Source organism: Peromyscus eremicus, chromosome 13 (genome assembly GCF_949786415.1).
Source record: "Peromyscus eremicus chromosome 13, PerEre_H2_v1, whole genome shotgun sequence".
In the NCBI taxonomy this organism is placed as follows: Eukaryota; Metazoa; Chordata; class Mammalia; order Rodentia; family Cricetidae; genus Peromyscus; species Peromyscus eremicus.
Window position 1 is genome coordinate 5,364,547 of NC_081429.1, and position 15,929 is coordinate 5,380,475.

The following is a 15,929-nucleotide window of genomic DNA, read 5'->3' on the forward strand; positions in this document are numbered from 1 at the left end:
GTGGCCTTCCTGTGACTCCTCCGTGCATACTGGGCTCTGGCCTTGCTAGAGGAGAGCCACAGAATAGAATGTCACACAAAGGGGAGCTGACTGCGGTTCTGTCCTTGTGTTCCTCAGAGGCACTGTGACAGATAAGCATCTGGACTTGTCAACCCCTGGTCTACCTTCTTTTCCAGACATTGTTGTCCTGGGACCACTCTGTTGTGCTGGCTGCACCCCAACTTCTCATTCACCCCCACCCCTGAAGGCTTCTCTCAGGGCCCTCACATCACATTTCATTTCTCCTGCCGACACGCTGCTCTCTGAGCTTACATTTACATTTGAGGTCCCGTCAGTCAGATGCACCTCGTGTTCCCACCCCACTTACCTGCTGTGCCCTTCAGGAAGAGCCTGGAGGTTTGTGGAGCACGTTTTTAGAGAAGGATGGAGTGTGGGGTGGGGACTCCCGAGGATTTCCACTCGCTGGGCTGCCCTGCACCGTGGTCACAGAGGTCTGGTGGTCCAGCTCCGCAGCAGTTCCTCCTCTGAACTGTGTGTACACCCCCCTTCAACGACCCAGAGAAGGACCACATTCATCTGCTTGTTGGCTCAGCCAGTGTCTGATGATGCTGAGGTGTGAGGGGCAGGCAGGCACAAATGCCCCTCAGTGCAGGGACCAAACCCTCTGTTTGACAAAAGAGTCTCCCAAGCCCGTCACCTGGTTCATAGGGCACTCACTGGTGAACGCTGCTGCTCTCCTTCATCGATGCAGACTGGTGTCTCTCCTCAAGCCTGTTTTGGGAGGCAATACTGGCATGATTGACTCCATACTCTTCCAAACAGATGCAGCTTTGTGTGACTCCAGCTTCCGACAGTTGCCAGAGAGGTGCATACACCCCAGCAGTAGAATGCTTCAGGGTCTCAGGGTAGCCCTGAACCAATGAAAAGCTGAGTTTTATAGCTATGACACCTGTATTTAATAGACAGTCAAACGCTGGGGCGATCTTTGAGTACCCTAATCCTGCCTGGGAGGAGCAACTTCACCTCAGAGTAGAATCTGAGGCCACTGTTGAGGGTGCAAAGAGGATTTCCAGGCAGTGCCATGGGCTAGAGCTGACTTGATTCTTTTCTGAGCAATATGAACAGGAATCAGGGATGCCCAGCAGGAACAAGCTGAGGTTTTTGAGGCTCTCAGTGTGCTCAGTACCTGTTGACCAAGACAGGTGATTCCTTAAACTTTGGGGTGTGTGTATATATATATAGATGTATATATAGTCATTGAAGAATCACAACAAAGAACTCCTGTGGCCACTGCCAGGCCAGACCGAGAACTTCAAGCCTAACTTTGACAGGCCCCATTGTCTTCCCTGTCTCAGCTGTTTTATTTGTATATTTTCAAAACAGTTTAAATTTTTTAAATTTCTTTTATACCTATGAGTGTTTTTGCCCGCATGTATGTATGCCATGTGTGTGCCTGTTGTTCATGGAGGCCAAAAGGGGATGTCAGATTACCTGAAGTAAGAATTACAGATGGTTGTGGGCTGCCATGTAGGTCCCGGGAGTTGAACCCTGGTCCCCTAGAACAGCATCAAGTGCTCTTAACCACTGAGCCATCTCCCCAGCCTCAGTCAGTTTCTAACCTGGTGGATCTTAAGTTAGTGTCAAGAGCTGTCCCTGTCCTGGGCTGTGTGATCCTCCTCTGTTTGCAGTTGTACCACATGGAGTCCAGTCTGCTGCTCCGTCCTGTCTCTGGCTGGCCTCCATTCTGCCTCTAATAAAATTCATCAGAGTGATAATGCTCCACACTGGAGCTCTGCTGGTGGAGTGCTCGCCCAGCACGGACAAGTCCTGGGTTCCATCTTGAGCACCATTAGGCCGAGCATGGTGGGGCATGTCCATAATCCCAGCACTCTGGGTAAAAGTGGGAAGAGTAGTTCAAGGTCATCCTAAGCTATATAGGGCGTTTGAGGCCAGCCTGGGCTATATGAATCTCTGTCTATGTCCCTCTGTGATTAGGTGAGTAAGCTTGCTTGATAACTTGTTGGCTTTGTTCACAAACTGCCATGTGTTTGGGATGAGGGTGCCCTCACCCTATCAGCCAGCAGGGAAGCCACAAGCCACTGTCTGCTCCAACCAGGTGATCTGGGAAGTTAACTCCTCCCTGTTGATCCTTGATGAGACCTTGGCCTTGATTGAGAGGCTGAGACCCCAGAAGAAGAGGGTCTCTTCACTCAGCTGAACCAGCCCTGATTCCCGAGCCGTTGAAATAGAGAGATGATCAGCCTGTTGTCTGTGGTCCTTTGCTGTGTCGGGTTCCTTTTGGCCCACCAGCCTGCGCGTGGGTTCACCTGTGCATAACTGAGTTTCCACCTTCACTGTGGCTTTTTTTGTGATGCGCCTGGTCCCTGATTGACTTCTCCTAAAGGATGGCGAGCTTTGTCCCGTCTTCCACTGCAGCATGCAAACTGCCAGTGGAAATCGGATCCTCTGCACCCCACCCCCAACCCCCAGCCGTTCCTGTGCACAGAGCTGCACACTGACCACCTTGTGATACTAGAGCTGGTCTGCCCAGGGCGATGTGTATCTGATAGGCTTTCAATGCAGGTACACCTGCCACCCCTCCCCCAAACTCATGTTATTATTCTGGCTTGTTCCAACCAGAAGGTTCTTTGCGTGGTTTTTTTGGTCCACTTTTCTCATTGAACCCTACAAAGTCTTAGAATTTTCTAGAACATGGCAAATACTGGCTCTTCATCTGTCTTTCACTGGAGGGATCCCCACCCCCTATGGAGGGCTTTAAAACTGACTGACGCTCACCGGACTCCTCTCCCAGGGGACAATTGGCAGGATTGTTTTTCCGGGCTTTCTGAGCTACGACCTGAGTGCTCAGGTCCTGGACTCCGCTTTCTGAGCATAGCTCTGTCGAGGTGGAGTGGGGTTTGTGGCACACCCCCGCCCCTCAGGAGCTCTGCTTGAGAGCTGCTTTTTCTCTGGGCTCTCTGGAGGTGGCTGCAAAGGAATGTGGGCCCCTGGCTGAGTGTTCAGAACACACACATTCCTGGAGCGAGTTAAAATTAGAAAAAAAACTGCCACATTTCCTGCCATTCAGGCACGTCTCTGGTGTTTGTTTGCACAAAGGTTCTTCGGTAACAATCTGGAGTGGCTTTGGGAGGAATGGGAGGTGAAGTCATGATTTTCAGGAGGGAGGTGAGCGGTTTCCATGGCGACTTTTGTTGTGGGCGTCTCCCGCTTTGAGCCCTTGCAGAATGATACTGGAATGGAAAAATGCTGTCAAACAACTCCTTTTGATAGGTTCCAAGAAAAATGTAATTTTGCTCATTTTTTTTTTCTAGAAGGTAGCTATAAAGGTGTAGCAGAGCACCTCTCTTTTCAAATGACTCTTTAAGTCTAACTACTGACCTCCACTTTCTGCCTATTCTAGGAGGGGATCACCGCTAACACACTCATCAGCCTGAGTTCTCAGGTACCAGGTGGAGTGGAGGACGTCTCAGTCTGTGTCCATACGTGTGCATTGTGAATATTCTAGAATCATCCATACAACACAGTTACTGAGTGCCTGCCAGGACCCAGGAGGTTCCCAGTGCTCCAGTGAACAGGACAAAGGTCTTGTCTTCATAGAGCATTTATTCTGGAGATGGGGGAGGGGGCAAGGGAAGATGTGTGTACCAGGAGAAGCAGACGAAGCTGGGTGGGGGTTGGGCAGGTAAAGTATACAGTGTCTGATAGAGTGTGTGTCCCGAGAGATACCCAAACCCTGGTATAAACCTGGTTGTAACCTGAAAGGGCAAAGGGGCCTCTGCAGATCGAAGGGGCTTGAGGTTTCAGGATTTCTTGGTGTTTTACTTGGTAAAGAAGAGATTCAAGAGCCCCCACTAGCGTCTACGGCACAGGTTAGAGCATGGCACCATGATAGGACCTTGTGAGGTGGTGAGATCACCGGAAGAGACAGGAAACTAGGGAGTCTAGGATAGGATGAGGCTTGTTCTTTTTAGGGGTGCCCCCACCACTCCATTGCCTTCTGTTAGGCCCTGTCTCTTAATGCTTTTACCGTTTCTCAGCATCTCCAGTCTGGGAGACTAGGGTTTCAGGACTCAAACTGTACCCAAACCATAGCATGTGGGGTTCCTACCTCCGTCTTAAATTCAGACACACACGTCTTTGTAAGAGGTGGTGCAGAGAGGTGTGACCACAGGCGCTGATGACAGACACAGGCTGAACTGGGATGCTTTGGATGCGGAGGCAGCGACACCGGCGAGTACTAGAAACTGAAAAGAGGGGTTTCTAGCTCCAGCCTGCTGACCCCAGCTCCTTGGCTTTAACCCAGGACCTGGGTTTCTAGCCCCTGGAACGGCATCAAATCCGTCTGTGTTTTAAGCTGTGATCTGTAGAACTGTGTTGCAGCAGAAAGAGGAGAGATGGTATCTGGGAATCCAAGGAAGTGACCTCTGAACAGAGCCCTGCTTTCTTTCAACCCAGGGCGGGCTTCCTTGCTGACTGGCCTGGGACCAGGGCACCTGCATTAGTACCCAGACCCAGCTGAGAGCCCCAATCCCATGACCTGTGTTCAGCCTAGGAGCAATCCATGGTGATTTTATGAAGTACTGATGAAAAACCCTCTACTGGAATACAAATGTCCTTTGCCCTCCTCTTCAGATGTAGCTGGGTGTCAGTGCATCATAGTGATGGGACAAAATGTTTGCTTGGCTTTCTAAACTGGAATTTTCTGTGCCAACAATGCCAGGTCACCCTCCAGCTCTGACCAGAACCAACCAGGAGTAGAGGGCCCCTTTCTGTCCTTCAGCCTTGTGTTTGCGTCTTGGCAAAAAACCAAGCCGGTGACCGAGAGCCAATTGTACATGTCCCATCTGTTCTGGACTGTGACCCCCAAAGGCAGAGCCTTTATTTTAGATGGTGACTGCTCTCAGGAGCAGGATTTGGGGTACCAGGAGGAGAGATGAGGAGAGAGAAAAACAGCAGTGGGTGAACTGTAGAAGGAACGGCATTGTGGACTACTGAGGCTGCACGGTATTGGGGCCTTCTTGAGGAGCTATGAGAATATGCCTTGGAATTGCCCTGGGGGCAAAGAGCATGGATCCTAGGTTTGCCTTGGGGTATCTACCAAGACTGGTGTGCCGCAATGGGGAACACCCTCTATAGGGAGCACCCAGCATCTGGAATTATCCTTGCAGCCCCCTGAAAGGGATCTGTCTTTTATGGTGTGATATCTATTATGGCATGGTGTCTCTTATAGCGTGGGCTTCTGTAAGGCTTTTTTTCTAATCCCTGAGTGTTACAAGAAAGGGAAGTGTATTAGTCGGGGTTCTCTAGAGAAACAGAACTGATAGAATGAATATATATGGGATTTATTAGAGATTATAGGTTATAGTGTGACTCTTCCAACAATGGCTGTCGTCCGATGGAAAAGTCCAAGAACCCAGTAATTTTTCATTCCATGAGGCTGGATGTCTCATCTGGTCTTCAGTATACTCTGGAATCCCAAAGAAGTAGGCTCTAATGCCACTGAAGGGATAGACTTGCTGTCGAGAGTAAGGGCACGCAGGTAAAGAGTGCACCTTCCATGTTCCATGATAGGCTGCCAGCAGAAGGTGTGGTCCAGATTGAAGGAAGAGCTTCCCACCTCAAAGGAGCCAGATTTGGGGTGGGTCTTCCCACTTCAAACAATTCAATCCAGAAGAATCCCTCACAGGTGTGCCCAGGTACTTGGGTTGTAGTTAATTCCAGATGTAGTCAAGTTGACAGCCAAGAATCATAGCCAGCACAGGACGTATTTCTGCTCCATCCAACAAGCTTGGAGACAGGTGACTCAAAACTACTGCTGTGACAGTGTTGAGAAGAACATGGGAGAGTTCAAGTGTGCCAAGGCTCACAGGAGCCTGCCTTCCTGCTGGTCCCACGGTCCTTGTCATGCCAGGCTGGGGTGCCATTCTGTCTTGTGCTAAAGCATGCAGGCAACGCTCATCTTCTGTATTCAACCTCATCTCTCTCTCTCTGATTTCTAGCTCGCTTCTTAATCTTGCCAAATTGCTGCTTCACGGAGGCAAGGAGGAAAACGAGCTGATGGGGACGGCGAGGTGACACAGAGAGCTGATGGCATCCCGTAACTTCACATCCCTGGGAGCCAAATGAGCCCTAGCCATGGAGGGCGGGAACTGGGTTGACAGCTTGCTAACCTTCCTTTCATGCCTAATTAATGGGGCTTGTGAGGGAGGAAGGCGGGAATGAACAGATACGCACAACAGTAGGACATGGGATGGAGACTAAGGCAGAGCCCATCTTCATAGCTACACTGCCTCTCTGGGCAGGTGTGTGCTGGATCGAGACCCTGTCTGTGTTTGCTTCAACTTGACCGAAGCCAGGAGGCCGTAAGATCAAGGCAGTGGAGCCAGCCGGCAGGTTGGGTGGTCGCTCAGCCCTGTATCACAGATTGAAAGACCTCCCAAAATGCGTTACAGTCCGACAGAGTGGCAGTCATATTGACTGTTTCTCAAGTTTGTGTTATTTTTTTATTTAAACTATGTGTGCTTAAAAATAAGACATTGCCCGGTATGTTGGCATACACCTCTAATCCCAACACTCCAGAGGGTGGAGATAAGGAAGATTTCAAATATGAGGTTAAAAAAAAAAATACCAGTGAAAACAAGGTATTTCCTACAGGCTTGGAGGGACAGTTTAGTCTTTAAAATACTTAGACTATAAGTCCGGGAACCTGAGTTCAGTCCACAGCACCCATGTTTAAAAGGTGGGTGTGGTGTGTGGGGAGGTGGAGATCCACAGATACCTGGGGCTCACTGGCCAGTGGGCCTGGCCTCATTGATGGGCCTCAGGTCCCCGTAAGAAACCCTACCTCAAAAGCCAAGAGCAGCTCCTGAGGGATGATACCCGAGGTTGACCTCCGGCCTCCACATGCACAGGCACACACACATGATAACAAGTAAATGAAAGGTGTTTCTTGCGATGGGGGCGTGGCTTCATGTTCTGGATAACGCTGTGGTCATCTCCGAGGGATTTAGACACTGAAGTTTCATTTGGGAAAAATATTGGACACACAGACTGGTGCTATATAAGTCGATGCAGGTTTGGAGTTCCAGCAAACATCCCCCACTGGCTTTCCTTTCTAGGTTTCCATATCTGTTCGGGGGCGTGGTGGATTTGAAAGGAGTGTCTGAGATTACCCTTTGGATTAGTGAACCACAAGTCCCTAGGAAGTGGACAGCTTCCCCCTACCCACTTTGCTCTGCTGTCTGTCTGGGCTTTCTCAACTGTGACTGTCACCCCAGCCCTCTACCCACCCCCACCCCACATGCACACACAAAGCGGAAGAGGGAAGAGAGCTCTTGGTCCACAGTGAGTCAGGCATGGAAAGAATTTGGGTCTTGTTGAAAGGCTCCGGCCTCTGGCTGCATTTCTCTCTCCTTCGCCTCTTAGACTGTTGCCAAGGTGAGAGGTTGCCAAGGAGTAGATTTGACCTGTAGGAAGGAGCGCTGGAGAGGTCAGCTGGCAGCCCCAGGCTGGTGGTCCTTGGTCAGCAGGGGACAGCTCTCCCTGCTGCCCCCGCAGGGAGAGTGGGCTGGTAGGCGGTGTGAAAGGTGGGGCCGGGACTCTGATGTTATCTTACTGCCCCGCCCAGCATCCGGGAGGGAGGATTTCTCTGTATTCCATGGCAGAGCTGGGATTTGAGTCTCTGTTCCTGGAAAAGCCAAGTCTTCAGCACCTTCACCTTTTCTCGGTCTCTACAGCCCCCTCCACGTTTTGTGGAGGCAGGAATTCTCTCAAGGCCCCGCCACGGCTGCCTTCATTTGCAGGATATTTAACTTTATCCAACTTTCAGACTTGGGGGATTTTGTCACCTGTAAGGGACAGAGAAGGAAGGAAGTACAGCATGGGACTGCATTATGTCCCTGCTTGCAGACATCCGGTCTCTGCAGCCTGCTTTGTCTAGGGCTCTTGCCTTTACATTTCGCTCCTCTAACTATCAGGGTTACAGATGCTTGCTTTGTACAGCATTGAACACCATCCCAGCTCTGCTCTTCCCCGTCCTGCTCGAGGGGATGAGGTCATTGATGAGGTCTGCCTCCAGTCCTTTTCTGCTCCGTGTGCTGGGGACACCTGTCAAGCTGCCTCTCAGGCTTGCCGAGGACAGTAACTGAGATGACGGATGGAAAAACACAGTTCGGGTTCACTACACCAATGACTTCCAAAGTGTTGGCTGGGACCCTGTGAGTAGTGTTCATTCTCAGGCTTGCCCTAGACTGCAGAACCAGGAACCTGGGCAGGCTGGGAACAGGCACTGGTCTGTGGTAATCAGTTCTCTGATAGACACCAGTGTTTGGGAACCCCAGCCTTACTCAGATGTAAGAAATGAAGTTCTAAACACTTGGGGAGGTTTCTGCTGTGTACTTGGTGCTGTGCTGAGTATTTTCTGTTTCAAAGGAATAAAAGACAAGGTCCATTCTCCCAAATGGTCTGTATGGGGTTTTTGAAAAGCCGAGAGGAAACAGCTCACATAGGAAGGAGTTTTTCACATGTGACGGAGAGTCTTGTTTTAACAGGCAGGGAAATGGAGGTCCAGAGAAACGAGGTGATGCTAACTAAACCCATCAGGCTTACCTGAATGCACACATACATGTGTGACTGACAGTCGCCAGTCCTCTGTTCCACGTTGTTTACACATGCACACATCAAGTCCTGCAGATAAACTGCTGATTCCCATGGTCCTCATGGGTGGTCCTTCATTGGCTCCCCAGGAAGGTTTCCAGCTCATAGTCAGGGCACAGGCTGCCCCCGGCCTGAGGAAGTGGCTTCCTCAGTAGCTTTTAGATGGTGGTCACAGATAAAGCAGGTTAAAGACTTTCAGTCCCAGGGGAAGGCAGGAAGATCGGGGGTTCAAGACCACCCTTGACTACATAGCAAACGTAAGACCACCCTGGGCTACACGAGACCCTGTCTCAAGAAACCAAAAATAAATAAGAATTCTTCTGCTAGTAGCATCCAGAGTGGTCCAGGGCTTAAGTGCACAGCCAGGCCCTGAGATCTCAAGTCACTCCTGGATGCCACAGGGGCTGGTGGCACTGACCTGCCTGCCCTTGGAGGCTTTGGGAGGCACCATGCCACTGAAGGAGCCAGGACTGCCCGTCTGCTTTGTGAAGGAACCCTGGGGTGCTTTTCCTCTTTCCAGGGTGGAACCAGCTCTTAATAATAACTTTGAAGTTGGATTGGGTCGGCTCTTGTGTCCCTCTGTGGCCACATCCTCATCTTTGCGCCTCTCTTGCCCTCGCTGCGCCGGCTGCCCTTGGCACCGCTTCTGGCCTCCAGCCCGCACCTGTGGGTGGGGGCCCACTTGCCTCTGGCTTGAGCGTGCAGCCGCCTGGCCCTGTGCCCATTGCGCAAGCAGCCTGGCATGGAACAGGGGCTTGTAAACATCTCTGAAAAGCCAGGAAACAGGTCTTTCAGCTTTGTGGGCCAGAAAGTCTCTGAAGTTGCCTCGTGGTTTAGCCCAGAAGCCCTAGAGGAGACATTAGCTGACACGTTGGCTTATTCAGTAAGACGTCAGTGTAAGGACACGGAGATTTGAATTTCATGTAATGCCCTTTGAATTTCATGTAATGCCCACCTCATGAGATACTGGTCTTTCGATTTATTCCACTCCATCCCCCAACTATTTAAACACACATAAACTCTCCTTTTGTGGGTCCTACAGAGGCAGATGACCACATTGGGTTCAGCCCACAGGCTAATAATCGCTTGCTTCCGGTGTAGGGCAAGGATTCACCTGTTTCTGTCTTGTGTGTTCACTCTGGAATCTCAGCACTTGCCCATGGGAGGGCTGGATGTGCAGGTATGAGACTTACTTGGATCCATAGCTATCTGCTGGAGCCCTATCTCAGGATGTTGAGACAGAGTGCAGACTTTGGGGTATTGGCTGGAATAGAGAGCCCTGTGGGGCCTTTTCTGAAGACTTGTAATAGGTGAGGTGGGTGAGGACGTTAGCCACCTCAAGTCTGTCTCCCTCAGCAGCATCCAGAATGACAAGGCCCTGAGACTCACTCTCCTTGTTTGGTAGATTAGAGTGCGAGATGTGGTGGATTATTCGATGGGCAGTTCTAACACAGAACCACAATTATGTGTCTTGCAGTTCTGGTACCTGGAGTCCAGCATGGAGGTGGAGTGGAGGCAGAGGAGGTTCCCTCAGGGGTCACTGTAGGGGGGGCTGCCCCTGGCCCCGCCCCAGTCCTGGTGGCTACTGGAGGCCTTTGGCCATTGCCGTCATCACGTCCATCTGTTGTAATGGTCGCAGGGCCTCTCCATATTTTCCGTTTTAGCAAATCACCTGCTTTTACTGGATTTGAGCCTTAATCTCGTTTTACCTCCTTAGAGGTTCTCCCTCCAGATGAGGTCATATTCTGAGATACTGCGGCCTATGAATTTGGTGGGGAGGTCATCTAAGAGTGTTGGAAACAGAGGGACTTGCTAAGCGTCCTGGAATGGGGTGTGGACAGTCTGTCTCTCTGTAGTTTACTGTTTGAAATTGGTGGGATGGTGGACATGAGTCTTTACCTAGCTTTCTAGCACTCAGCTAGGGTCAAGCTGTAAGATTTCATGTCCTCCAGAACCATGAGAGATGACCAGGGTGGCCTGGACACCCTCTTGTTCAGCAGCTTGAGAAAATACTGATCCTTTGAGACTACTGAAAACAAGGTAATGTTGTCCTCTCCGCACTGGATCTATAGGGAGTTCCCCCAGATTCTTCCCGAGGATGACAATGGTGTTTCTTGAGTCTACTGGAGATGTAGAATCTTCTGGACTTTATGATGACTCCATCCACTCAGTATGGTTATCCTTGAGTCATGGCTACTGATGGGCCCTGGCTCCCTAGTCACACCTTCTCTTTCGTTATGCAGAGACCTTGGGAGAGTTAGAGCAGGAAGATGGACGGGGTCACCTGGTCCCGTCAGATGGGCGTCCAGCATAGCCACCTCTCCCTCCCGTTCCTCAGCACCGCAGTGGCAGATGGCTAGTGGGGTACTCTGACTCAGCCTGGTTTTGCTGTGCTCGGGGTCTTTCCCCTTTTGACATGATCTTCCTGATTGTGGAGTCCTGTAAGTGATCTGACAGGGTTTGCCCAGTTCTGAGGACTTGTTTGACCTAAGAACCGTATGGCTGGCCGTTCTCCAGCAAGCCTGATGGCTGGATTGTGGTGCCTGCTCCAGGGCCTGCATGGCCCTCCCGTTGGTCTCCTTTAGGATTGTGGTCTCTCTTGTTTATGAACACGTCTTCTTACACTGTCCTTTTTGAGGGATGTTTTTCTGGTGTCCGTCATGTCAAACACTGCCTGTGTGTTTACACGGCCCATCTGTTTTCGCTCATGGCATTTTTCTGGGGTGCTTTAGCTTTCCTCTGCTTCCTACCTTTTGGTACATGTGAGGTTTGTATTTCTGTTGAAGCCCTCATGGGTGAGGTCTGTGCTCTGAAATCTCAGCATGTGCCCTGGCTACACAGGGAAGGGTTGTATGTCACATAGATGTGGGTCAGGGACACAGATGCTAGTCCGTGAAGGTATGGGGCATGGATATGAGTCTGTATGCATGAGCACTGTTGCAGATGGAGTAGCTTTTGAAGTAGGAAGTAGGTGTCCAGAATGGACTCCTCTCTTCCTACCCTGCCCAGGACTGCATTCCTATAAATGCCCACAGCAGTACAACCACCTCAGTTCTCCAACGTTGGCCTGGGGTGGATGGCGCCAGGGACTCGAGCCTTTAGCCCCACTATATATTACCTGGTGGTCAAGTCTAATCTTGCTGGTGGTCATTCTGTGGCTGTCTCACTGTGTCACCAAGATGGCCCCTCCTCTCCACTATGTCGGGAGGGACCACCCTGCTCCATTGGGTTGGAATCTGCCTGGGTTTGGCTGCTGATAATAGCCAGTGGCTAGAGCAGAAGCAAGGGCAGGCTAGCCCAGAGGCAGGCTAGCCCAGAGGGGGCTGCTGTGATCCTTCCAGCAGGGCAGCTCTGGGAGGCCCACAGTGAAGGATCTGCCGTCTAAGTGTCTGTCTCCCCATTTCACCCCTGCAAAGACCCTTACAACAGAGCCCACCCTCAGAATCTTCTCACACAGCCCTTTCTGTCTTGCAGGGCATCCCTCTTCTCGGGAATGGAAGGTCAGGTCTCGGAGTTCCTCCTCTGACATCAGGAGGCCAACATCCCCCAGCAGGTAAGCAGGCCCTGGATGAAGTTGCTACCTTTCTCCCGCTGCCCAGCAGCAGCATTTGGTGCCTGAGATGCCCAGACCAGTGAGTGTATGTCAGGGGTAGAGAGGAGAGAAGACTCCCAGCACACAAAGCCTCACCAGAGCAGGGAGCAATAACTTCCAGAAGTTACCGTCAGCTCACAGTGTGACCAGCTGGGAAAGGTCAGGTGTCTGAAGCTGGCACCTGTGTGTTTCCAGGATGGCCACGTTCCCGTTTACTTTCTGTGAATTCCCATTCATGTCCTGTGGACAGACCGGTGGAGCAGCTTATTCCCTGGTGACAGCAGAGGGCAGGGCCAGTCGCCTGTCCTGGGTTTTGCACAAAGGAGCCGTTATTCTGACATGTGTTTCCCAAGCCCAGTGCTGAGCAGTTGGTTCCATTGGCCCTCAGGTAATAGATCACCCCTCCACCCCCTTTCCAGGGGTGTCAGGAGGAAGAGGATTAGTGGGTGCTTGGATTAGTTCCTGTTTGTTCGGATCTTTCCCTTCTGGCTCTCAGTAGGACTGCTGTCCCCAGTAAAGTCAGTGGGGAGGAATTTCCATATGATATGGAGGTACCTTGTGTCTTTCCTTGCCCAGTGGGAAACATTGGCTACCACTGAGCACAAGACTGCTGCTCTGAAGGCTGAAAAGGGAGTTTGAGGAACAGCTGCTGGGTCATGTCATCTTCCATTCTGGAGCATGTATGGGTTTAAATAAAGCCTACCGCTGACCACAGGGGTTGGTAGGGGTTCTCTTTAAATCCACAGTGCCTTCTGTAATGAAGCCAAGTAAGCTGCTGTTTTTTTTCTGTGTCTCTCCCCATCATTTTTGTCTTATCTCTGTTCAGGTCCGCAAGTGCACTAGAGTAGAGAGAATGCCTGGGCGTCCTGGGATACCACAAAGTATGCAGGCGCCGTCAGTCCCGGGGTCAGTGTTCAGGCTCCTGAGGCCTGAGGTTTTAATGCCCAGGAAGTGGCCGGCAGCAAGACTTTTCCTTATAAGTGCAGCTCCTTGCCCTGTAGGCGTTGATCTGTTTGGGTTGTGGAAACAAGCTGAGAGCCATCCACATTCCTCACGTTCTTTTGGCCTGGCATTGGCCAGAGGGGGGCCAGGGCTTGAAATTACTATCAGTCCCTGCCCGTGATTCTCTGTGGATGAACTTTGGGGATTCCAGAGGGTTGTGCAGCAGGAAATGGGGGAGGGGGCTGCTTCTCTCCTCCTCCACCTCAGACTTACTGGTCTTGGCTATAGGGAAGAGCTTGGCTGAGCAGGCCCCATCCTGATCTTTATTAAAGGAGACTCTTAAAGAGACTGCTCTTTGGCCGCCTTGTGAGAGACCAACACCATAGCACCCAGCCCTGCCCTGGGTGGCATTTGTATGGTTTGCTTTTTTTGGCACTCTGCCAGATTCACTGGGCCAGCGAGATGTCAGGGAAGAGGAAATAGGAGAGGTGCCCTAGGGTGGCTTTGCCATCTCAAATGAGCCACCGGGGACTTGGTGTCTCCCACCTGGGAACTCAGTGAGTTGAGGCGGGCTCTGTTTGCTCACCCTAAGGTCATACATCTTTGGGTGGAGTTCAGGGACTAGATGTCAGTTGTCACATCACTCAAAGAACCCAGCACCCGGTGGCTGTGATACCTTGGGGTCAGTTCCTGTGATTTTTTTTTTTTTTCCAGGAAAACAAATGTCCCACGTTCTTGGTCTTTAAATTCACAACTTGATCAGCCTGGAGGTCGTTGTGACAGAGCGTCCCAGGATTTCTATGTCCAGAGCTCTGCTGGTGGCCATTTCTGTGGTTTGCTTGGAGCACCTAAAATACAGTTTCAAAAGCTTAGCCTGGAAATATTATGCCCTATTCCCATGCATGGACCGTGTGAGGGTGCTCAGGGGTCTGGTCATCTTTGAGACCACAGTGACTGGCCCATGTACCTGTGATATGGTGTAGGGGTCTTGCTTGGTAAGTGCTCTACAAGTTAAAGAATTAAAAGGCAGGAAAAATCTTGAGCACCACAAGTTGCATGGGAGAAATCTCAAGCACCGCAAACAGGAGCAGACAGAATCAACAGTTGAAAGGCATTTGTTGAGGGTTTGAACACACCCAGACACACAGGGAAGAGGGCCCTCTGCAAAGCATAGGCAAAGGTGGGTCTTTTTAGGGCTGGGTTGTTTTTTTTTTTTTTGTTTTTTTTTTAAGTCTCTGAAGTTTTTCCTCCCCTGATTTCGAGTTAGTCAGTTTGAAGAAAGCTAGCATGGTTTATGGGCCCACAGCTGTTGTGTAACATGTCCTGATCCAGCCTTGGACTTGTTGACCCAGACCTTCAGCAGGGGGCCCAGGGAGACGAAAGCCCCCCAGGCCTTTGTTTTAAGCTGCCAGGCCCTTGTCTCAAGTCAGGAGGGTGAGGAAGAAGCCAGAGATTCACCACCTTTATTACCTACCGTGGTCCCTCCCCCTGTCTGTCCTTCAGGGCGTCTGTTGAACTCCTAGTCTCTCACCTAAGACAGTTAAGAGTGCAGCCCAGCAGCTAAGTAGGAAGCCCAAGGTCAGGGCGAGCCTGAGCTCTTTGTCCTGAGTGTCCTGCCCCCAGGCTCCAAGCCTGAGTGGGCTCCAGCACACAGCGGCGGCGTCCATGATCACCAACTCTTCTCACCTTGTCTTAGGCCCCAGAAGCACTCCCCAGGAGCACTCTGTAGCCTCTGAGAGGACCTCATTCAGATTTAGCCCAGAGGCTTATTATGGGATAGCAAAGCTAAGGCCTAGAATTCCACCAGGTTTGTGTGCCCTCCAATCCACCTCCTGCCGACTCATTCCTTAGCTGGTGCCTGGGAGGTATGAGCCATTGGGCATGTGCCATATCCCCGATCCCTTCACTGACCTCTAGGGAGAACCACAAACATGAGCCGCAAAGTAGAAATTAATGGGCAAACTTCATGTTAGGATGATAAGTTTCTTTAAAAATCAAATATACAATTAAGAAATTAAATGGTCTAAAAGGAAGGTTCTATCAATCTGTGGTGGTGGTGGTGAGACATTTTCTTTAGGGGGCCAGGTGAAGCCGTTCTGTGCAGCTACCACCTGCCTGGATATTGTAGAGTGTCACTAATACATTTTGACTGTGTTACCTTGGAACTGGAATACCCCGAGAGGCCATCATCCTGGGGTGCCACTGGAAGGCGACAGAACTGTTAGGAGGTGTGGCTTTATGGGAGGAAGTTATGGGCCCACTAATGAGCGGTGAATTAGGATCAAGTCACACATAGGACCCCAGACACTGGCTTGCAGACTGAGTCATAGTAACTAATGCCCACAGCCTGACTAGCCTGGAACCCCTGCTGGCTAGGAGACATTCAAGTGCTGAGTCTCTCCCTGGGTGCCTGTGGGCCTGCCTGTCTGGGGTCATGTGTGATCTCATAGTTTCTGGCCAGTGATTAAGGAGGCTCATGGCCCACAGTGGCTACAGGAGGCTGTTCTTGGCATCTTCCAAAACCTCTGCCTTGAAATAGCCATGAAGTCTGTGCATCTTCATTCAAGAAAGGGCTTCAGTCGAAGGTGGGCAAGTTCAGCAGCAGTGAAGGGGACCTGGGGAGCCAGGACAGAGAAAGGAGCCTGAACCTGCTCTTGGTTTTTAAGTGGCGCCTAATGGCCTCTTTATCTTCCTTCAAGCGATGTGGCCCTGGGGACAG

At 51.0% G+C, this 15,929-nt stretch overlaps 1 protein-coding gene across 1 annotated transcript in view; it reads left to right on the forward strand.

Annotated features, from left to right (window-relative positions):
- Positions 1–15,929, forward strand: part of Sh3bp4 (SH3 domain binding protein 4) — a 78,114-nt gene that overhangs the window by 18,447 nt on the left and 43,738 nt on the right. The window contains exon 2 of the mRNA XM_059278025.1: positions 12,151–12,229. The gene's annotated coding sequence lies outside the window, so the exon portion shown is untranslated. The remainder of the gene's footprint in view (positions 1–12,150; positions 12,230–15,929) is intronic.